The 24713-nt window shown below is 38.7% G+C and overlaps 1 protein-coding gene across 11 annotated transcripts in view; it reads left to right on the top strand.

The window, feature by feature from the left end:
- Zbtb20 (zinc finger and BTB domain containing 20) overlaps positions 1-24713 on the top strand; it is a 730935-nt gene that overhangs the window by 578166 nt on the left and 128056 nt on the right. For 3 of the 11 annotated variants that reach the window (XM_040750804.1, XM_040750802.1, XM_040750806.1), the window contains one exon: positions 17168-17372. The exons of 7 other annotated variants lie outside the window; for them this stretch is intronic. The gene's annotated coding sequence lies outside the window, so the exon portion shown is untranslated. Of the gene's footprint in view, positions 1-12440; positions 12823-17167; positions 17373-24713 lie in introns of those variants that run through there. One more of the 11 variants, XM_021229880.2, reaches the window with a different exon arrangement.

Below are 24713 nucleotides of genomic sequence, written 5' to 3'. Positions count from 1 at the left end.
TTTAAATAATAGCAAAGTTATTCTTACTCATCTACATGCTACATCGCCATGGAGTCCAAGTGAGAACCCAGTTCCTGTGCTGGCCTTGAATCTATTTGCTCTTCTGAAGCACCTTTAGATGGCACCAAACATTACTCAAATGACAAAGAACAAACAGAAAACTTGAAACAGAAAATTACACATATAGATGAACTTACCATAAACTCTAAAAGGCCTGAGCCTAAACTTCTCACAGCAAAGATGTGCCAGTGTGAAGAAGCAAAGCTCCCAGGCAGAAGGCTGCTAAGTGTTTATGGAAATTCTACTGATCCTAATACTTAGCACAATGTCTGGCAGATAAGAGAGGATCAAAAAATTGCTGAATAAAATTCAAATAAATTCACACTCCCACCAAGGAATAATTTTAACCTTTGTATGAAGAATCTCAGTTGTCTTTTAAATAAAAATAATGTTTGAATTTTACTGGCTGCTCTTAAAGCATTAATATCATTTGTCTCCAAGCTAGTTTAATACAATATTTTTTTAAAATTAGTTTATAATTTTGTGGCTGCATGAACCTAAAGAAAGAATACAAAGGAATAAGAGATAGTTTTTTCTAAGATGAGTTCTCTAAGGATGGCTCTAGCTCGTAAGTATGCCTGGAAGTGCCCGTTTCATGGTTTCAAACATGACTCGTGACCACCAGCCTCTATTCTTGAAGCATTCTTCACTTTTGTGCTTCACAGCCTCTGTTCTCGTGGTCCACCAGTTCATCTCATGACCCTTCTTGCTGTTTCATCTGTGTCCCCTTCATCTGCCCATCAGTGTCAGGTTGTCTTTCTCTGCTTCTCTCTGTATTCCTGGAATCTAATCAGTTTTCCAAAACTTCCCCCTAAAGATCTGAATCTGATACTGACCTGTAGATTCTGGAACTTTCCTACAGAAAACTAAATATTTCCAATTGGTTGTTCTGCCCATGGCATCTCCAACTCTGACAACTGTCCTTTGAGTGTAACAGAAGCTAGTCAGGTTGATCCCAAACACATTGTGCTTCTCTCTGCCAGTGCTGTAACTTATCCCATACCCCTAGTCTAAACCATAAACCTCCAATTTCCAATTGTTGAAATTTCCCTTATATTCTAAAGTCCATCTCACACACTTAGCCTTCTTTGGGATTCCTCCAGCCACTGAACTCTACAGAGTATTGTTAGCAATTATTATGATTCCTACCTGTTGTATTTTAATCATACAATGATTATATTCCAACTATAATGTCATTGACTTCTTACTGATCTTTGGAGCTCTGAGGTCCTTGTAGAGCCCTTTGCTCACAACAGACATGCATTAAATATATGTTGGATTAAATTGAATTTATATATATGTTAGGCCTTGAATGATACAGAAAGTCCTCCTTGCCCCCAATATCTTCTCTACTTTGCTGGCCATCATGTCCCATTGGGTGTTTTCTTTTCTCTAGATATGGGGATTTTCTGTAAGGTTTTAGCACCTGGAAAGTAAGCTGTTGGCTGGGTAATACTTGGATTTTGCTTCCAACAAAGAGGCAATGATCATCTCCTAAAAGGAAAAAAAATCCTAAAGAATAAGTCAAAGATCAAGTACATTGTGGATGGTGAAGACTAGAAAAGAGACCTAGAAAGAGGCAGGAGGTTAGGTGTTTTACTTAACTAGTTAAGTGCCTTGTTATCTCATCTGTAAAAGGGTATAACAGTAATTTATACCTTGTAAAGATGTTATGAGATCTAGTCAAATAGATGTAAATTATTGAGGATAATACCTGACACATTGTAAATGTTAATAACTGGTAGCTATCATGAAATAGTTATGTGTTTCTTACATACATATATGGGATATATGTATATTCCAGATAGCAACTATACAAATATAATTAATAGATAATACATATATGGATTTTTAAATGATAATTGTTTTAGCTGTTATTTCATTCATGGCCAGAAACCTGTGGATAATCCATGCAGAGACCTTAAACTCCTGGTGATACAGGATATAAATAAGAGACCAAATATAGTCAGACAGACCTAGTTTGAAGCACACTTCTGCCGCCTCCTAACTGTGCACAGTGTAGAGTCCTGAACCTGTCAGAAACTCAATGTCTCCCCTGAAAGCAGGGGTATTACTGTCTTTCACTTCTGACCGGAAGACTAAGTGAGCTTCTGCCCTCTGTTCATACTAAGACCAGAATCCCTTCTTGTTGGGATAGTTCTCCTCTTCCTGACCCTTGAATTTATTTTCTTGAAAAATTAGATTTCAGACTTTTTGTCCTGAACAAAGTTAGAAGGAATGACTGACACTTTCAGAAAAGTGGTGGCAGCACCAGCTACTAATTTCAAATTATTAGCAATGTAATATAATAGTGAACAGTTGAAATATTACCAACTAATATGTACCAAGCCTAATGGAGAACAAATATGCACCAACTTGTAGCTAAATCCTTAATCTAGAACAAGCTAACTGTCCAATCAGGGTTTTTTTCCTTCTACCTATGGAAATCATTAGTTGTAGCAATGAAATTTTACAGATGGTAGTTTTTTAAGTAAGATTTTTATTTAAAAAAGTATGTCCCACTTGGTCCTATTTGAAGAATATATAAGAGTTCAGGAGGGGAAGAAAAGCAGAAAAAAATACAGTTCTGAAAATACCTACAAACTCCAGGCCATTTGGATCTGAAAAAAGAAAGAACCTTATAGTGTCCCTTCTTGCATTTAGCCTTCTTCTTGTAGTGCTGTGATGTGGCACTTAATGCTCCAGGGGACCTAGAGCAAGTGTGACAAATGCAACCAAAAGTCTCATGAAAATGAGCCTCTTAGCAGCGTCTGAGCTGGTCTGCAATGGCCTCAGGAAATCCCCCCAGCTATTCTTGTCCTTTTTATCCACTACATTCTCTGACTCAAAGGGAAACCTCACTTCACCTCCTTGACCAGAATTGAGCAGACATTGATTTGGCTACCTGGTGCTTTATTTATTCATTCATTAGTCTTCACCATTTGTATTCCAGTAGAACAAAGGAATATATCTTTCTTTGCATTAATTTTAAGGATGTGCAAATGTATGTCTGTCAGAGTATGCATATTTATGTTTATATAATTTTATGAAAGCTTGCTTTAATTTAAAATATTTCCAGTCAGAATTGCAGTACATAGAACCTCACAGTCAACGTCATTGTGCAGAATGCCTGTACTTGACACATTAGCTGAATTCCTAAAAATCTTGCAGATAAAGTAAGCATTTTAAAAAAGAATCATGTTTTCCATTCACTCCTATAATTAGTCAGGTTGGGTGTCACATGGGAAAAATAAATGGCCCAGTGCATAATTTTTTAAAAATTAAGAATTGCAACTTTCACTTCAGTGATAATGATGCATTTATCTATAGACACTTTATGTGCATTAATTGCCCCCAAGAAAAGCCAATAAGAAGTGAATCCAATTAAACAGCAGAAAGTTTGGAAGCAAATGTTCTTTGTAAACCACAGTGGAAGCAGAAGGAAACTCAGAGAGTATAAGTCAGGACTTGTTCTCCCAGTTAAGAGTGTACAGCAGAAAAGGTAGGATTGAATACACAACCTTTAAACAACAGCTCGTGATATTCAGATGTATTCTTTGCACAATTACATTAATGAGTCATAATAAAATATACTATAATTTCCTTTCTGCTTACAAGACTCAGAGTGGGTACCACATTCTCATAGCTGCTTAAAGAGCATTAATGTAGAAGCTTTTCACCTGAACACACAATACAGATTTCTTTAAGCAATTTGACCATTTAAAGCAGTAACTGTTTGCTTTGGGGCAGAGTGCCTGTTCCTGTTCTTTTAATCCTGAACTAGCGTCTTTGCTACAAATTTTCCTACAGGAACACTTGTTGAGCTAATGAACATTTCTAAATAGATTCTTGGAATTAAACAACTAAAGAATGGCCTTTGAATGTCTTAAGCCCCTAGTACCAGCTTTGGGTGCCATGCTTTCTACAAGTTCGTAACTGAATTTGTTCTTACTTAGGGAGTCTTTTCTAAGTCTAGTTGATCAAAATGAAACTATAATAAATTCTACAGCACTGTCTGTTTAGTGTGCAACTAATCCTGAACAAAGAGTGGGGAATTAAAGAAAATTAATCCTTAGTTACCACTTTAGTTATAACCCGACAGATTAGAATTGTTCAGTGGAGGAAACTATGGATGTATGTGCAACTTACAAGGGAAAACACATACAAGCTACTATACATACCTTCACTCTCTTGCTAAAGAATAAGTAATCAAAATAGCAGCATCAATCAGGGTCCTTAATTCACAAAGCATCCTGGATACATCATCCATTTGAATTCTTAGAACAACATGTTTGCCAAGGTACATGTTATCCGCATTTACAAGTAGTGTGTGAGGTTTAAAAGGACAGATGACTTGCTTAAGGACACAAAGTTCTTAATGGGGCAGATGTCTCTCATGACTCACACATTGTGAGTGGCTTAGCAGAAGCAGGGACCCAAACTGAACCTTTGCCATACCACAACCATCCTGCAAGACTCAGAGAAAGCACCAAAATGTGATGCAGAAGCTTTGCCCTTTGAGGAAGGAGTCCCTGGGGCCTAAGGGATGCTACAATTCCATGCAAGAAGGAAAAAAAGAAGTTTCGCTATCTTCTTCTGTGAGGTGTTCTTTTCCACTTACAAAGATACCTTTGTAAATACTGAATTTATGTTACTCAGATGCCAGAGAAATCCTGATGATTTTCTCTGAAAATCATGATTACATCTAATATGGTTTTATTAGTCCTTTACAACCTATGAAGAATGTGGACTTCTGCATCTAAAAAGGATCTCAATCCTACTTTAAGCAGTCCTTCACACCTGCTAGGCTTTAGGCTTTTTCCATGAAAAATTAGGTGAACATAAACAGTTTGGTTTCGAGGGACATCTTGTTTTCAAATGTCGTCTGAAAAACCAGTGATGATGGACCACCTAAATGGAGTGGACCTGGAATTTGAAAAAGAATCGTGATTGTGAATCCCACAAGCCACAGACTTTTGTTAGTACAGAATCCAAAGTTGTCACTAAATTATGCAATTCAGTGAATAGGAAGAGTTTTAGATCAAAAACCTCAGTACTTGGTTCTAGAGACTAACAGTGCCAGGGACTTTGTTACTCAGTTTCACATCCTTCAGTTGTATACAGACATCCAGTCAGCACTGTAACTTGAAAGCTTGGAACTTGACAGGGTTTCTCTATGTAACCCTGGCTGTCTTGGAACTCACTTTGTGGACCAGGATGCCCTTGAACTCACAAAAATCCAGCTACCTCTGCCTTCTTCCCATGATTAAAGATGTGTGCCACTACCACCCAGCTGAAAACTCAGAATTTCTTAAGCCTTTACTGTTACTGTCTCAGAGCCTCTGTCTGTCATTATTTCACACAGTACCACGATGTCCTCCACATCTTGGTCCTAGAACACTTGCAGTTCAAATTGACATTTCTTCCACAAGAAATAATTCTGACCTGTAATTTTTATTATTTATTATTTTAATAAGTCCTTTTGCATAAATGGAACTTGTTGAATCTTATAGATGATGAGTTTAAGATCATGGTCTAAGATCACGTAGCAAATTTTAGAGCCACAGTTATACCTAGGCTTTCAGATAATCTCACAGTCAGCATGCTTTTTCATAGCCTTGTTAAACTTCTCAGATTTACCCAATACAGTGCTTCTCAACTGTACTTTAAAGTCACCTAGAAATGCTTGCCAAAATAAAGATACTCCAGCATCTACCTCTGTGTATCTGATTGAGTAAAGCTAGAATAAGAGCTAAAAATTACGGTTCCAGCAAGTTTCTAACCAACACCAATGTTACTGGTCTGAGGAACAGTCTTTTAGGGGCACTGACCTACTGACTGCATGTACTAACTGAATGATGGGGATACAGTAAGGCAAGTGGCTTTCTGAAAGAAGTCAGCTCTAGAGATGCTGCCTTGGGCTGCTTAATTCTCCATTTCTAACCTCCATTGGGAAAGAACAGAAAAAATATGGAGTGGGGACCAGGGGGCGAAAAAACTTCAGTATTTTGAAAGAGTTCAGATTTCTGGCACTCAAAAATTGGACACTAATGGCTGGAGAGATGGCCCTGAAGTTAAAAGTACTTGCTGCCCTTCCATGGGACACAAGTTTGGATCCTAAAACCAACATGTTAGGGTCAGAGAGTCACACCCTCCAGGGGTATCTGGCGCCCTCTTGTGGCTTCTTGAGCAGCTGCACACATGTAGCATACACAGAGACATACATATAAATAAAAATCAACATTAATAAAAAAGAATTGGACACTGAGATCCTTCCACTTCCCTTTAGCCAGAATTACTATTGTGAATTAACTCGGAAATATGAGTGTCATCCCTCAGCAAGTGTCATTAGATGGATTTTCAATGTACCTCCTAAGGACATGTTTTAAGATCATGGCTTGGTGTGAACATAGGAGGGAGTTCTTGCAGCAAAAAGAAAAGATTCACCCGTGGATTGTCAACCAGACACTGTGACTGATAAACGCTCTTGTAACATAAGCCCAGTTTGAACCAACAAAGTAGTACATCTGCCAGAGTGAATTTTAAAAAAAGAACTGAGAAATTTTAGTTATATTGAAAGATAATATCCAGACCAGCTGATGGTGCCTGTATTAATTTCCTGGGCTTTTATAACAAATTACCACAAGCCCAATACTTTAATACCATGTGTATTTATCCTCATTACAGTTCTGAAAGCAGAAGTCTGTACTTGTTTTGCTGCACTAGAGTTGGGGTCTTCCTCGAGCTCATTCCTTTTGCAGAGTATAGAAGACAGTTTACCTTCTTGCCATTTCTGTCTTTGAAAACTTCTGTACTCCTTGGCTTATAGCCCCTGTCTTGGATAGCTCCAACTCCAGCTTCTTCTGCCAGCACATCAACTGACTGGTCCTCCTACCTCTTTCTTATAAGAACTTGTGACTGTATTTATAGCCTACCTAGGAAATCCCAGATAATCTCTGAATTGTAACAGTGTTGGTTTAATGAATCTACAAGACCCCCTTGGCCATATAAGGTAACCTACAGGTTCTGGAAATTAGGACATAGTTGTATCGTGAGGCTCTCCATCAGTCTGCCTAGCACAGTTTCTTTGCAGTATGTTCATAAGACTAAGTATATCAGAATTTAAAAGTTATTTTAATACACTTTCTCCAAAAGGACAGAGAGCAGGATTATGGAGGCCAAAAATATGAAGGTCATCATGCAAAGTATGGGCATAACAAGCACGGAGACAGAGGAATTGAGTCCCAGGATAGGTGCTTTTCTTCAGTTGTTTGACCTTAAACTTATCAGATAAGCCATCTCTACAATTTAGCTTTCCTAGGCTAGAGAGAAAACAAAGCATGTCCTAAAGACCTTTTTCTCCTATTATATCATTGGATTGCATTTTAAAACCAAGGGCTTGCTTACCATCTCCAATAGTCAGAATAAATGTTGTCTACTTTCTCTTATAATTCAAAACTCAAATAAGTTTTGAATTTGGCATATGTTTTCTATAAGGATTTCTTTCTATAAAAATAGTAGTAAGGCTATAAAAATAAATAGTATGAGTACTTTCATTGACTAATTTTGTTTGCTCATTTGTTTCTTCAGTTTTGTTGTGTGGGGAACAAGGTTTCTCTGTACAACATTCCTGTTTCTTTGTCCTGGAACTCACTTTGTAAACCAGGTTGGCCTCAAACTCACAGAGATCCAATCACCTGCTTCTGCCTCCTGAGTACTGGGATTAAAGATGTGTACTATCACCGCCCAATGGCTAATTCTTAAATAACCTACTGAATAATATCATTTAGAGTATCAAAGCACTAGTGTTAGGGAAATATGCATACCCATTTTATATACTGGAAACATAGGGCCTAGATAAAAACATTGTATTAAGAACTGTGAAAATATTTGGTACTTCCAACTTTTATGGAATGTCATCCAGCAGTGTGAGCAGTAGTCATTTGACACAATACATTAAATATTCCAAACAGAACCAAAAGGCCTTGTTCCCATAGAGGTCAGTCTCAAAGCATTAGTGACTAACAAAAAGGCAGTCCCTGGGAGATCACTGAGCAGTGCCAATAAATGAGGACAGGCTGTTTGTTTATTTGTTTATTGTACTTAGGCCTGTTTGCAGATAAGGTCATGGAATTAACCTTTGATTCTCAAGAGGAAATAGGACTGGTTTGATGCAAATCTCCCTATAGCATTAGGGTCACCCCATAAGCATTGACTTTTAAGTGATGATTCACAAAGGACCACAAAAAATCATTTGGAGGAAGTTTATAAGAAAGGAGACTTTGAGAACTGAACCAGAAAAGATGCTTGAAAGTAAATCAGATTCTGGCATATGCGGAGTTATGGCATTTATTATTATGTGCAGAGTATGCATGGAATTTTGAACTAAAAGCTGGAGAAGCAAAGGTCTAGAAACTCTCATGCATGGTAAATAAATTAACCCTTTTTCTGTTTTCCATATTCCTTACATTTGGTGATTTATTCATGTAGGTACTCACCAATAAAGTGTGATGTACCTTATGTGAAGCTACTTATTTGTGGATGTGACTAAAACATAGGCCTCTGGGAGCTTTTTGTGGTCATGGCCAGTCTTTCATAGACCAAAAGTTGTTCAGGAAAAGGAGAGGGGTGTGTCTACTTTTGTCTGCCAAGCTGCTGAACTGACTGAGCTAGGTTTTCTCCTCTAAAATGTTTGGTGGTTTTATAAAGCAACTGCCAGATAAGTCAGGGTCTAATGGCTGGATTACTAACTGTTCTAATGAGACTTATATTGGTATGCTATACATGCATTACCTAGTTCTTTTGTCTACTCTAAAACATCGGAAATTTCATTAACATATTTTTACCAAAAAAAATACACAGAATAAAGAGATTATTTTATCATAAGCAGGTCACCAGCTCTTGAAATATTTACCCTTGAAGAAAAAATACACATTATTGGTATCGTGTCACCAAGGAAATGGCATAATAATCTGTTTATTTAAAAAAGAAAAATAATATATTTGTTTATTTGAGTGCCAAATAGAAATCCTAGCTTCAACTGGTTATCTGTGTTTTTTTATAATGACTTTATTCTTTTCCCTATTCATTTATTTATTACATGTCTACTATACACAGACCATTTAGTATGAAGGGGGAAGCAACAGCCTAAGTGATTATGCAAACCTTAAATGTAACTACATGTTTGTGTGTGTTTATGTGCTTTTTAAAAGAGCATGTCTGTGACAGGGAGTGAAGGATAGCATTGTCAGGGGACAAATTAAAGAGACACGATGTAATTATCCAAACTGGAATTAAGCCAATTAATAACCTGTGTGCTAACACTACCCTCAAAGTGCTAAAAATACCATCAGATACTTAAATGCCCTGGGTGCTCATGGTCAGCAGTCTTCACCTCACCCAGTCTCAACACTATGCCAGGGCATGTGCACCCCGGCTTCTGAGAGGCACCAATGAGATAATCTAAACTCTCAACCTTCTCCAAAGTCATGATGATGAGATCTGTATTATTTCCACTGAAATTTTTAAATGTATTTTACTCATTTACTGTTCATTTGTGAAACCTATTGGGTGCCAGGATAGCACTGTTGCTGAGAATGCAGGCTTAGGGTCATATTGCCTGGGTTTAATCCCAGCTCTGTTGACAGCTCTGTAACTTAGCAAATCTCATGACCTCACTGTAGTTGAGTCTCCTCTGCTATGAAATGGAGGCACTGGAGTACCTAAGTCACAGTGTTGCCGTGTCAGTAATTTATAATAGAAGTACTGAATACAAAACAACTGTCCCAGAATGCTGGCTATCCTTATTGTGAGCCAGAAAATATTCTTAAATTTGAGAATAATGAAATTTTGTAGCTTTCAGATGAACTACCACCTTTTAAGTTTCTGTTTTAGAAATTTAAGGTTCTAAACTTCACTGATCTCGATTGCCAGCCCTTTCTAATATAAGTCTGCATCTTCCATCTTTGCTTTCTTGTTTGGTTTTATGTCCTGAACTGCCAGGCTTTGGATAGAATACAGTCAGCACACCCATAGTTCATAACTGTGCTTCATTAAGCTTCATATCAAGCCTTCCTCAATAACTACCAGGCAATTACAAATCTGTGTACTTTCCTTATATTAGTCTACTATCTTCAACTGGGCCAGTATCATCACTTTTTGCAGATGGGAAAACTGAGGCTCTGTTACAAAGCTGTGTTTGCTGTGAAGCTTGTGCCTCCGTATGCAGCATGCCAGCATGCATTTGTAAACCCCTCCCTTCCCTGCCCTAGGCTTCCCCATCATACACTTTGAGACCTGCAGGAGGATCAGTCAATGTCAAAATCAGCCCCCCCTCTCTCTAGCTTTCTCATCTCCAAACTGACTGTGGTCCTTGTATTTCCGGCTAGTCACAGCAGCTGTTGGTAAAGAGGTCAGTGTGCAAATAAACTAAATCACTTTGGCTATGACTTCTTTCGGGTGCCTTGCTTTTGAGTGGGCTCCAGGTGCTTGACATTTCTTTCGGTTTTCTTCTTTCACCCTAAGTAGCCCCGTGTTACTGAAGCATGACTGACAGTTTTTGCTTTTATATACATCGTGATTCTTGTTTTAGGATGAGAGGCTTAATTTCTCCAGTAACATCTGATGGCACTGTTCTTCTTATAAGCACCCCCTCCTTTTAAAACACACACCCTCAATTTACTGTTGTTAAGAGAGGGCTCCTTAGTAAATGTGATCATGTGTCCCCAAAAAGATGTAATCAAATTCACGAGCAAATAATACAATTGTCCCCCTTTTATTTTGGTGGCTTGTTTCCAATTGAAATAATCAGCAAAGTTACCCATAGCTAATTGTCTAGGTAGAAAATCTCATTAGTAATTTAAAACTCTCATAAACTGAAAGACTCAATCTCATTCACCCACACAGTGCCCGTATTTTAGAAATGTGTTGTATGAAAAAGCCACATCTTCTTGGATGATGGCTCACAGCAGATGATGTTCACCGAGGAGATTGTAAAGTCTGGGCGAGGTCTTTGCAGATCAATCCACTGCCTGTGTTAGTTCGAGAATGTAGCACAAGCTGTACCTTGCTCAGATGGGACCCCATAATGTTACATTTGTCTGCTCTACTCTGAGAATGAGTAGAAAAAAAAAACTTACTTCTCCTTGGATATAGACATTTGCGGGGAAATGGAGGTTTTTGTACTAATTCTTTAGATGGAGGAATCTTGTTATCTTGGAGGCAAGAGTAATTTTTGTATCTGTTGGGTCAGAATCTTTAAGGAATTCTGGCATCTTGGTGATACATGAAACAGCTTTCCAGGCTCCTAGAACTCTGGATTCTAGTGTTAACACAGTTACTACCTTTGTGATTTATTGCTCTGAGGTTCTGGGCCTCAGTTTCCTTCCTTGCTAAATGAGGAATAAGAGGGGTTCATCTGTAGGTCTTTTTCCAGCATTGTATTCTCTGGGTCTGTAAATCGCGTTCAGTGTCTGCCGTAGTCTGCCTTGCCAGCTCTGTTTGTCACAAAGATTAATCCATTTTAACTGTACCTTGGAGTGCACCCGGGAGAGGAGGATGGATGGATTGTTTTGCACCTATTATTGCATCAGAACTTTTGCCTTTTAGACAAGATCGTGCCATGCCTAAAATCTGTCTGCCTGTCTGCCCACTGACTTTGTCTGTGCTGATCTCTTTCCATGGTGTCTCTTTTTCCAGCATCTGTCTCCCTCCAAGATCTAGATTCGGCATCTGACTGTACCTGTCTTGTTCTCTGCAGCTTCTGTCTGCTGCACTCCTAGACCATCGTTAATAAACTTTCACACATGACACACAAACCCCCAATATGCTGGCACCTGCTTACAAATATCTATGATTCACAAAACTAGGAGAGAAAACTGCATTTTTTTTTTAAAAAAAAACCTCTATCTAGTGCCATTTGTATCTGCACTTTTTGTTTAGTTGTAAGTTTTAATAGTTCCCCCTTTGAGGGTTTGTCAGTACGAGCAGTATTGCTTATCAGAACACACCAACAGTCTTTTTGTAATATTCGCTTTCCCCTCTGGTTCAGCCGAGCCTGCTGACAGATCATTCAAATTCAATTGTTTTATGTCTAAGCCGAACAGCTAATTAAAGTAGGGATGATTAACCTGACTGGCAGTGTCGCTCTCCCTCTCGCGCTCTCTCTCCCTCTCCCTTTCTCTCTCTCCCTCCCTCCTGCTCCAATCAGTCTTTTTCTCTCACTCTCTCTCTCCTTCTCGGTGTGTCTCTGTCTCTCCCTCTCTCCTCCCTCTCTCTTCCTCTCAGTCTCTCTCTCTCTCCCTCCCTCGTTTGCGCTCTCTCTCTCTCTCTCTCTCTCTCTCTCTCTCTCTCTCTCTCTCTCTCTCTCTCTCTCTGTCTCTTGCTCTACTGTTTTTTTTTCCCTCTCTCTCTCCTAAACGTGGTCTGCTTGCTGATGGCAGAATGGCACTCGGAGATTTGTGCATTGTGTCTGGTTTCCTACGGGCAGGCTGACCCAGTGCCTCCAGGGACTTATCAATAGACCACTCAGAAGAGACACAGACAGGAGAGAGGAGGAGGGGTGGGGGGAGAGAGAGAGAATCAATATCAAGAATAGAAGGAGCTCCGAAGCCATTTTTTTTTTAAAGAAGTATCGGGACTTGGGAGAGGGTGACAAAGAAGGTTTTTCAAAGAGGCAGTGGAGGAGGTTCTAATAAATTTGGAAGGAAACAGTTCCCTGTCTTGGGAAAAGGAGAACTCCTGACTGATTAGCATTCACACCAGGTATGAGATGTTCTACCCCTTATCACTGTGTCGCAACCGAGGTGGAAAGGTTTTTTTTTTTTTTAAGGAGACTGAGGGAGCATGTATTTTGCTGTGTTTGTTGTTGGGGGGTAAGAGGGGCGGCGTGAGAAAGCTGTGGGCATTTGTGTTTGGGAGCAGGGAGAATGGAAGCAGTACACGGGGGTGGGAGAGAGTATGGAGTGTGTTACTGTCTTCTCTGTCTTTGTGCACCCCTGGGGGGTACCCAAGTTCATTTCTAGCAGGTGGATTTAGACGGGAGTTACTTAACGCTTGACCGCCAGTTTTGAAAAAAAAAAAAAAGAAAGAAAAAGAAAAAACGCTGCTTCCTAGGGTCTATTAAAAGGAAGCTCCAATTTCTCTTCTCTCTCTCTCTCTCTCTCTCTCTCTCTCTCTCTCTCTCTCTCTCTCTCTCTCTCTCTCTCTCTCTCTCTCTCTCTCTCTCCTTCCCTCCTCCCTCCCTCCCTCTCTCCCTCTCCCCATCCCTCTTCCCCTCTCTTCTTTTTTTCCTCTTCTAACCAGACAGCGGGAGGGTTCCTGGCTCCCAGCCAGCCCAAAAGCCTCTAAGTGTTTTGCACTTGTTTCAGGGAGTAGCTGCCCGGGGATTTTTCAGCATTTTCACTGGAGAACAAAGAGTTCTTTACAAAGGGAGGGGGGGGGCTTAATGTCTGATATATGTTTTTCTATTTTTATTAGTTTTTTTGCCTGAAAAAAAGAGAGACAGGAACAGAACATTACTCTATAAAGACACAAAGACATTCAAAAGAAACCTAGTTATCTTTTCTCCCCATCACCCCTGCATATATATACATGAAAAATTAAAAGGAATGACTAATTAAGTTGGCTGTGTTGCTCTTTTCTCCTCTTCCAATCTTTCTAAATTCAACTGTTCCTCTGCTCACTCTGCTGTTCTTCCTACTCCCAGTAAAAGTTGCCCAGGATGCACCCTCTCTTGGCATGTCTCTACCATTTTTGTGTCCCTGGAATCTTGTAGGAGAAACAGCAAGAGCCCATCAAATAATCAATTTAGTGGCTAGAACATCCTCTACTTTTGCCACTTGGGTAAAAAGTTAATTATGGGATTTGAGCTCCCCAAATACCAATGGGGTACATCAGTTCATTTGATCTCGCAAGTTTTTGCATCCATCTGCTGAAAAGGCGTCACTGTGTCACTTGTCAGTTAAAAGAGAAGGTAGTAAGGGGTAGGTAGTTACCTTCTATATTTTGTTTCTATGATATAAATGACCAAACCACCAGAGACATTACTTGTCTATGATATATTAGTTCAAGAAAAATATAACCTAGACAGAGGTTTTTCAACAATTCTGATTGCCACGTAGCTTTGTATTCTGTTTGATGTTTTGCCTGTGCGTGTGTATTTCCACTATGAATTTGTGTTTGTAGCAAACATTCCAGAATTCTTATCATTTTCATATTAATCCTCCAGCAAAAGAAAAATCAGACTGTAAACTGTATGTGCAAAGTGTAGTAAACAGTATTATCTTTTAATACTTGCTGTACATTTATATTTTTATACTAATATCCTTGAATTGTAATCCCAAGGAAATGCTTTCTTTCCAAAAGTTTTACTTTGTAATGCATTTATATTTTGCTTGCTGCTTGGAAATCTCTGGAAGGCACATAATGGACACTAAACTGAGCAAAGGGTAAATTTCCACAAGCGCCTCAAAAACCGAAACCCCAGATTAGCTGAGCAGCTAACTGCACAGAGCTGTGGCTCAGAGGAAGCAGCTACAACAGTTGCTCACGAGTCAGAAACTCTTTCCTTCTTTCTTCCCCCCATTTATGGGAAAATATAGTCTATTCATTATCCCTGGGAGGGGAAACTATAAGAAATACTACATTTGTATACACTTTCCCATATTTATGAAATGTGTGTCTATCTGTGTTTCTTAAGGGCACAGTGTTTATGGGGCAGAGGGCAACGCCTCACTAGTCAGCCCTCCCGGCTGGGAGGTCCGAGTGCCTTGTGTTTGAAGTAACTTGATAACAAGGAGTCTTTTCGGGAGCCCTTCTCTGTGTATGCTCCTTCAGTAATGACCCTCAAATTAAACGTGGCACTGGGTGGCCGAGCTAGCACTTGACCTCACGGAAAGATACTAGAAGTAGGGGAAGTTTGGGCAAATCCAAAATTTCTAAGCTAGGTCACTTGTTACAGTTACATGTTTTCTTGAGGAAAATTCTTGAATTACACTTATGTCCATATTTTTGTAGAATTTGTGATGCTTTTAATAGTGCTTGAGGAGTAAACGATCCTAAAATGAAAGTAAGCTATCAAAAATAAAAGAAACTAAGTCTTTAAAAAGTTTCAGATTGAAAGCAAGAGGTTTGGGGATTTTTTTCCTCCCCCCCCCCCACTTGGTTTCTTTCTGGGTTTTTTTCTTTTCTTTTCTTTTTTCCTCCTGAACCCTTTTGTTGCTGCAGCCGTTGCACCTACATATTTTGGTTTGTGTGTGTCTCCCTTCTCCCCACCCTTCCCCTCTCCCTCTCTGGTTTAGATGTGACCAGAGTGTTTTCTCAGAGGGACAGAGGGTTAGGAAGAGGATCTTGCTGAAAGCAGCAGTGCTCCCCTTGATCCAAGCAGGCAGCTCGCACCAGTTAGCTGTGCCGTGAGAGTACAGGGAAAGGTGATAGCTGTCATTCTAGGATTCTTGGTAGATCTGACCTGAGAGTAACACATTCACAGTCGAGGAGAAAGGGGAAAAAACAGAGGAGGAGGAAAGAAAAGCTCTTTGAGCTGGAATACACTGGCCCTTTCTTCCTGGAGGCAATCCGCTCTGGTTCTTGGCGACGTGTCCTGCACTATCAGATATCATATGACTTTTTATTTAGATTTCTTTTTGGAGAATGGCCTGTTAGGACTCTGTTTGTTTTCTTTTATTTAATTTCCTTCTCCCTTCACCCGCTAGTTTTGTGTATGTGTGTCAGAGTGTGTGCACGCATGCATGTGTGTGCAATTTTTATCTTTGTTTTTGTTCTATTGATCTGATGCTTTATTTAAGGACAAAGCTTTAATTATTTCAGTATAGTGGTTTAATCACTTGCCAAAAAGAAACCTCATTCTGGGCTTTTTTGGGGGGTCCATTTTTAAACACATCCATTAACACAGGAGACTGCAGCTGCTAAATGCCTGCTGGTCAGACCTTGGGCCACTCCCTCACCTCCATGTTCCCCTCCTCCTCAGCAGCCTGCCCTGCAGTGGGAGTTAGGAAACACCTGTGCGGAGTTGGGAGGGAAATAAAAGTAGAGGCAACTTCTCCAAATCCGCACTCCTAGTTTCACTTTAATAAACTTTTTTTCAATCCTCGAATTTTTTTTCCCCCGGCACTCTCTGTTGAGCTTGCAAACATCAGAGATAGTTAAGGATAGGTCTGTGAAGCTTTTGTGAGGCCAGCTGAGCACCACTGGAAAGTGGAGCAGGAGTTGCAATCCATTCAGAGACTTACGAATTAAGTAAGAGGTTTAAAGAAGGTCTTTGAGATCCGTGGGCTGTTCATTCTGGGTTTGGTGAAAGATGATAAATGGGATATTTAAGGTATTCAAGGCAGAGAAGGAGAAATGCCCAAATAGGAGAGAGGCAGGCATTCCTGCTTCGATTAGTACTTTTAAAACCTTAGCTCAATCAAATTTTTTTTGTGCTTATCTCAAAATTTCACTGACTAATGTGTGATCGGCTACCTTTCCACACTTGCTATGAAAAGCAGTTATACTGACAGTTATTGCTGGATTTACTCTAAAATTTGATGCATTAATTGTTTAGTTTTGAAGACTTCAGATTTTAGTTAGAAAAAGAGCATAACTTCTCTCGATATGCATAAGGTAGTCTATACATTATTCTTGCCATATAGAATATACTAGATCCTGATTGTGTGTGGATGTATGTGTGTGTGTTATAGCACACAAGACTGCCTTAAAGGCTCAAGTGACCGCTACATGCTTTAGACCTGTAGTTTTTAGTTTCTTGTTACTTTCTTTGAAATTGTTTTCATGAACCTTTAATGTGCAATGTCTTTTCATAACCAATGGTGAATTTTGTTGAAACTTGAAGAGAAATTTATTCCACCCCTTTAAGAGTACCCAAAAGGGAAGGGAGAACTATTCTCCATCGGCTCAAAAAAAATTTTTTAAGAAACCTTTTTCCTCCAACGGAGAACTCCAAAACAGCTCTGTCTCAGAACGTTAAACTTGGCATGGATAAGAAATGTGAGTTTTGCTTTGTTTGAGGAAATTTGTTTTTGAGACAACAATGTTATAAATATTTTTAAATTGCCTGCTGAGCATGCGCTGTCTCTGACTTTATTCATAGTTTTAAATACACACCAAAGTGCAGTCTTCTGAATGGCCACAGGTAAGACTGTCGATTTGTGTGATCCTTCTCTGAGGCACCTTCAGTGAGTCTACTCAGTTTTCCAGAAGGGAAAGGGGCAAGAACTGAGTTCAGACCTGGATGCCCTTCTAACTATCATAGAGAAAAGTGAACTACCCACTAAGACTTGCACCCTGTACTTAGGGTAAGTACTATTCAACTTCTTTCCTATGCAAGTTGCCTGCCTTAACTTTCCGGCTTACTGCTAGTAGAATAAATGGAGGAAAAAATGAACTTAATGAGGAATTTGACTGAAACAGAAGATTTGCAGATTTTTAGGGGCATCTATTGTGCATAAATTTAGGGATGCATGAATTTGCCAGTAAAATGCTGGAAGATCAGTGCTTACAGAGCAGAGATGTGCTAGTCTGAACATGTCTGATCTCATCTGGAATCGAAAGCTAAATCTAGGTGGGCCTGTAACAATACCAGAAAAGGAATACATGTATCTTTTGTGCAAGCTTTTTTTTTCTTTAAGCCAGTCTTCCAAAGGCAAATGACAAAAGAAGTAGATTGTCCTCTCGTTTACTTAGTCCTCTACTTTCCTTCTGCAGAGACATGCCCAGGTGTTCTTAGTTGTTGCTTGTTGTCTTTGCTGCTGAAGCACAGTGTCTCCTGTCACTAATGGTAACACTTCCCATTTTCCAGAAAGCTTTATCTCCATAGCTCGGTTTGATGTTGCTTCATGTAGTCATTTCTCTCAGGTCTGCAGTGTCCTTCTCAAGCTCTGCAGCTCTGATTGATTCTTGGTTGGATGTAGCTCTTCAGTAGCTGTTTGTTATAGTTATGGTAGAGACTTTTTCATTTTGGGGGCTTTTATAACTATCCAAACAAGTTACCCTCTAAGATGAAATTTCTCATACTTATTTGTGTCTCAGAACTGAACTTGTCTTCAAAAGATTTTTTAAAAATCTAGTTGGCCATTTGGGTTTTGTTGTTATTGTTTTCTTTTTGTATTTTTGTTTTATGATTTTTAAATATTCTAATAAATGTAAGTGATCAGGTTTTTTAACAAAATACATTTTGCTATGCAATGCTTTTCTAATTCTGTTTTCTTTATATGGTTTAAGGTCAAATTCAAAAATTCAGAGTGTTAAAAAGAAATATTAACAAGCCTATAAGTAGCCTACTGATAGTCAATACCCAATTTGAAATAATTCAGAGTTTTGCTTTTCATTCCTCATATTACCTTTCACTGCCAAACAACATTAATTTATGCAGAGGTGTGTGTGTGTGTGTGTGTGTGTGTATTGTGTGTATGTATAGTATGTGTGTGTATTCAGGTATATGTAAATACATATGCATACATATTTGCATATACAGCAAAAAATACACGAAGCCACTTAACATTTATATTTATTTTATTTTTATATAAAAATAGTGAGCTTTTGTTATTTTATCATTTTTCTGTAATTTAAAAATCAATAAACTGTTGCCTCTATCTGATTATTATTATCATCCATATATGCTTCTAAACATCTGTTTATATTCTTATAAGTTACCTTAATTTCTATTTCATAGGTCTTGCACACTCTTTCATTTTATGCAGATGTATTAATGCTGAAGTTTATTCAGATACCACTTGCTTTATTCCCTATCTGTTAGTGTGTTAACAAGTGGTTTTCTGTTTTGTTTTTATTTTGATTTTTCTTTTATTCCTTTCTAACTTAGAGAGAATAAATGTCTCTATATGTCACTAGTATTCTGAGAAGGAAACTTTTAAACTTGTGATCTCATAGATCTTAGATCTCTTAGATCTTTCAAACAAACAGGAGATATCATCTTTACCTTGCATTTCGTTGGTCCATTTGTCCAGGCTGTACCATCAACAACCCTGAAAAAAATAATGATAATAAGTATGACATGATAACTTTTCTGATCATAGAACTAGGAACTACCAACAAAAATTGTGGCATATGTAGGGAAATGCCAAGACCTTTTCCAATAAAATCAGCTGTTTATGCTTTTTTTTCTTTTTAATTTTGTTTGTGACTTTTTGGCTTGCTGAAGCATTTCCCTGTAATCTTAGGAAGCCACAACAACACTGCAGCCAAGGAGAGCAAGGAGCTGGGGCCTGTAGCCTTGCTCAGAAATCAGACAAGGTGAGGAAAGTAAGGAAGCTACTCTTTTTTTTTTTTTTTTTTTTTTCATTTTCCTAGTTTATTCAAGCTGCCAGGGACAGAGTTTTTCTCCGTGCATGTCTCCTTCACCTAACTCAGGCTTTTCCTTCAATGCCAGTGAGTTTCTGTTGCTTCCAAGAGATGGTTAACATAGCAAAGTATCCAGTTTTTGTTTTATATTGGAACATGGAAAGCTTTGAAAACTGGGGAGGACAAAGGAAAGAGGGCTTAGGGCATCTGGGAAATATCCAAAAGAGCATTAGGCTCACAACTAGTTGTGAAGATGGTCGTGTCTGCAACTTAGCTGTTCTCTCTAGGGCCTCTAAGTGTTAATGTAATGAAGGGATAACTTAGCTATAGGGTTCAAACTGTGATCTAACTGATTCAGTAGATGGAGCTCTTCCCCCTAAGTCTGTATTTAAATTAACATCCCACTGCAGTTAGTGGGACTCTCTGTTTTAAGGTGTATCATGATACACACATAAAACCAAAGCCTATGTAGCTGGAGGAAGAGATTCCCTGGCACTTTTTAAAGACATAAAGCATTTGTTCGAAAACACAAACTGCAGGGGAGCAGTAAGGATAGGGTGGGAAGTGGGGTTTATTTATCTAAATTTCTCCTTGTGGTTCTTGATACTCCTAAGTGTGAAGTTAAAGCCTAACAGTTTTCATACAAGGGACTATAAACCTAGAAAACTATATAGCATGTATGGTATTTAGCTGTGTTCGTGACAAGCCTTTCAAGCTATGTGAACTGTACAGCTCTCCTTTCATTTGACTCGCAAAGGAATCTTAATGCTGTAATGCAATTGTTTCATCTAGTTAAGTCTAGAGAATCTGGCTGAAATGCAACAAATTCTGAATTGTGATAGCACCAAGGATGGCAAGGCAGACATGTGAGGTGCCTTTATAGGAGCAAAAATACCTTCAACAATGACTGAAAAGAGATCTTTCGTGTCTGTTTTAATATAGAAAGAAATACTTGTTTATTTCTTTTTAAATTGATCAAGATGAGTAATTGTCCTAGCATTCTTGTCAGTTTGCATTTCTCTTCAGCACCAATAATAAGTTTGATCATTGCCCTTCCCTGGTGCCTGGAGGGAAAATATATGTATGCAAGATGTAATAAGTTCTCTTCCTTGGTCTATGTCTTCCCACAGACTGGAGGTGTTACGGAGTATCTCTTGTTAAATCTTGATAAGATCATTTTGCCAAAATAGAACTGGCATTGGCCTTACTACCAAAAGAAATAGCATTTTTAGAGGACTTGGATTTCCTTTGCACACCACGTGTCTGAGTCTGATACACTCCAGGAAAATAGAGAGGATGAGACAAAATTCTTCCTAAGCAGCCGCTGTAGGCCAAACACTGAAACAGTGCCAACCCGGACCAATCAGGCCGGCTTCTCAGAAGATGCTTGCTTTGCTGAGCACTTCTGTGGAGAGAAGAGGGAGGAAGCCCTTGAAACTGCATTCAGATGAATGAGTTTTCACTAATTTCAGTAAAGTCCGTGCTAGTGAATTCAATAACTTTGCTTCTGTAAAGTAGAACGTCTGAGTGTCCTGGGCCAGCTGAGGCTCCCCAAGTGTTGTTCTCCCACATCTTTTGAACAAAAGTATCTTTCTGAATTTAAGCAAGTGAAAAACTTCTCACAGAGAGCAAAGAGTAAAATTAATGGAAACTCAAAATCAATTCCAAACCCATTTCTGGCATGATGAGAATAACATTTGTGCTGTGTTTAAAGAAGTTTAAAACAAGAAAATGATAAAAATGATCAATACACTTAAAGCCAAAAATAACCAGGAGGGAACAACCTGCAAACCATTCCCAATCCTGAAACTCTACACTTCAGATTAAATGTGAAAATAAATGGATATATCTTTTATAAGACAGCACTTGGAGCCTTATAACATAAACAGCAATGATGAGAGGCCAGCTATCCAATGTTCTAGTTAAGCTACATTTTTAGAGTTTAGGGTAAACATTTCTGGAGCTAAACTTGTGCACTTATTTATATGCATACACATGCCATGACCATAAAAAGAGCAAAAGTTAAAAGACACGTGCATTACCTGTGAAGGACATTGCCACTCTATTGTCTTTATACTATAAAAAGGAAAACAAAAATAATCAGGCTTTAAGTAAAGCAAAGGAATGTTTAGGCAACATCAGAAAATCAGAAAATCAGTGAATAGACAGTATGGATCAGATTAAATATTCCTTTTTTAAAAATTTAGGATCTTCCTTAATTTCATTGACTTCAGTGCATGCATACATACATACATACATATTATACATGTTTTACATCTATTGCTTTAATAGATTACTCTGAAGGACCAAGTTAACATTAAGAAATTTTGAACCTGTGGATTCAAGGTCAGTGAAATGTCATTCTCTGAATTTACAAAATTCTCTAGTCTTAAGATTTTGCTCCCAATTAGCATCTGTTATCACTGTATGAGAGTCATTTCACTGACAAGGTATTTATTGATCATTTAAAATAATGTATCTACTTGAAACCATCTGAAGAAATTAAAGATGACAAAGTCCAAACATACTTAATTTTGTTGAACTAAGGTGCAGTAGGGATGATGATAATTCTAACAAGCACCATGACGAATGTAACTACAGAGAAGCATGAGTGATTACATCAGTAAGAGTGAATTCAATGAGCAAGGTCAGGATGCTGAGACTCAGAGGCCAGGACAGCGTAGGGACTAATGATTAGTTATTGGAGATATTTAAAGCTTGTGGCTGGGAACAGAATTAACAGATATGGGAAAAAAAGAGTCAATCAATTTTAAAAATGGATAGAGAGGCAGTACTTTTCCTATAGGGTATAATCAAGTACAGAATTCAACTCTTCCAGGGAATTATAGTAACATTATAAGCTTTGGTTGTCCAGGGTGATAATGGTTGTAAAGAGAGAGCTTTTGTGCACATCTGCTTAAAGAGTCATAGGAGTGGAACTGCTAGAACCAGTTGTCATGCTATTGATTGAAACTTAAAAAGCTCAGCTTTAAATGTCCAAAAGCAAATGTCAGTATCATAGAGCCATAAACATTGTATCTCAAAGACGGAAGGAACTTGAAGTATCTCAATGAAAGAATGTTGGACTATCTGTACAAGGCTATGTAAATTTATTCTGTTTACATACCTCTGTGTGTGTGTGTGTGTGTGTGTGTGCGCGCGCGCGTGTGCGTGCATGGGCGCGCATGCAAGTGTGTGTGCATGTGTGTGGTTTGTATTTGGAAAACAGAATTTTAACTGGAAAGTTTAAAACAGAAACTGCACAGATTCATCTGGACCAATGGGGCTTTGCACTGGTTCCTGTGACCAATGGTTCTAAACAGGGAAGGGCAGTGGACTTTACAGAGAACCAGAGGCTTAACATTGTAATTTTATCTGAGATTAAACCACTAACTTTGCCAATAAGAAATTTATACATGGCAAAGTGACAACTTGCTCTTAAAATGAGAGAGGTAAAAGTGGGGCCACTGTGTACTCCTGCCCAGGACAGACCTGTAGGGCTAGAGAGGGTTGATATTCCAGAAGTAACTGAAGAAGAAAGCAAAGGCACAAAGCCTTCTGGGTTCCTATCTTGGTATCAGTAACCTCTCCTTAAAGGAGACAGGGGTAAGCCTGTGTGATGAGGATACCTTGGGTTTTGGAAAATGATAGAAAAGCACTATGCAAGTCTTAGGGGATCAGGGGATCTCTATAATTTACACTGCTCCCCTGACCCCTGACCTCACGAAAACAAGGAAAGAAGAAGAGGAGGAAAAGGAGGAGGAGGAGGAGAAGAAGAAGAGGAGGAAAAGGAGGAGGAGGAGGAGAAGAAGAAGAGGAGGAGGAGGAGGAGGAGGAGGAAGGGAAAGAAAGCACTTTGTAGTCAAAACTTTATTTTCAAATTGAATCTGCTGCTTAGCTCGTGCATTTGGTCACCAGAGTCTGAGTTCTAATGAGGCAATTCTGGCTCAGATGCTGATACATGCTACAGGCAAATCCTCCTTGTCTCCTAAACATGTTCCACGTTTTTTCATCCCTTTCTCCTCAGAGTTCCAAAGAGGACTCCTTAACTTATATGACACCTTGTATATTTTACAGACTCTTGTCATATTCTGTTTTATAGATCAGCTTTTGGTTTGTAAAATAAAAAGCAATTCTATATAATTTGGGGCAATGTACATAATTTTATTGAGCCTCACTTTCCATCTTTGTAAGCAGGAAAGTAATGGCCACCTTGCTTGGATATTATAAAGATTTTTAGGAAATGACATCTATAATGTGTTTAGCATAATGAGTAGCCAAAGGTTACCACTCAATATCAATTTGTTAGTACTATCACTACTATTGCCCTACTTCTATGTCTTCCCCTATTAATATACTATTTAAAGTCATAATTTACGTTCAGCATTTTATGTCAGTGTACAGAATGGCTTTTGCATAATCGGATCTGGATGAAAAAAACATATAGAATCTCCTTATATAAGCCCACCTGTTCCTTCCTCACAAATTCTCTCCTGGAGGTTTAGGACAGTGTTGGTCATGACCAGTGCAAGCTCCAGATACACCATAAAAGACATCAATGTTGTTCACTGTGGACTCTCAGTGCCACATTATCTTTCAAGTTCCCCATAGACCCTCAACCACTTAGGATGGCTCTTTGCAGCATCCCCAGAAGTGTCTGCTTGTGTTCATGGCTTATGTGATTAATGATCTTGTTATAGCTCTGTCTGTAGTTTGGTCTAGAAACTTTCACTTCAGAGAACAGGTCAAGATCTCAAATTTAATTTTGGTTGCATCTGTTATAAGTCAGTTGTGTATTCATTATGTTTATAGATTCCCTCTTTGACCATATATTATCATGGTCATTGACAGCACCTGACTCTGTGCTGAATGTCCCTAGATTTTACTTTAGAGACCTGAAAATATAGCAGTAAAGTTTGGTGATCGCTAGCTGTTATCTTTGGCATTTCCTTCATTAATGGTGTAATCTTAGCTATATTTGAAGAGGAGGCAAGTAGGGAAGTTTTAATTGTCTAAAATATGGTATTGTAATTCTCTATTAATGAGGTTTATGGTCAATATAGTTTACTTATACATTGTTGTTTTTCCAAACATGTAACCACTTATTGTGCCAGGGGGAAAAAACACTAAGCATGAAAATGATTTTGTATGTAAAGGCAGAGATAGAAGTAACATTAAATGCGAGGATTTGGCTGTAGGTAGAGCAGCATACAGGGGAAACTGAGTGCATATGGATGCTGATCCTCCAAGGTGCTGATGAAAAGTGAGAAAATGAAAATGAAGCAGGTGATGTGGGCATGCAAATGCTGGACTGTCGTCAGGGTATGCTCAAGTCG

Source organism: Mesocricetus auratus, unplaced genomic scaffold (assembly GCF_017639785.1).
Source record: "Mesocricetus auratus isolate SY011 unplaced genomic scaffold, BCM_Maur_2.0 Super-Scaffold_100008, whole genome shotgun sequence".
Taxonomy (NCBI): domain Eukaryota; kingdom Metazoa; phylum Chordata; class Mammalia; order Rodentia; family Cricetidae; genus Mesocricetus; species Mesocricetus auratus.
The sequence above is the reverse complement of the archived record's forward strand: the minus strand, read 5'-3'. Positions and strand labels throughout refer to the sequence as shown.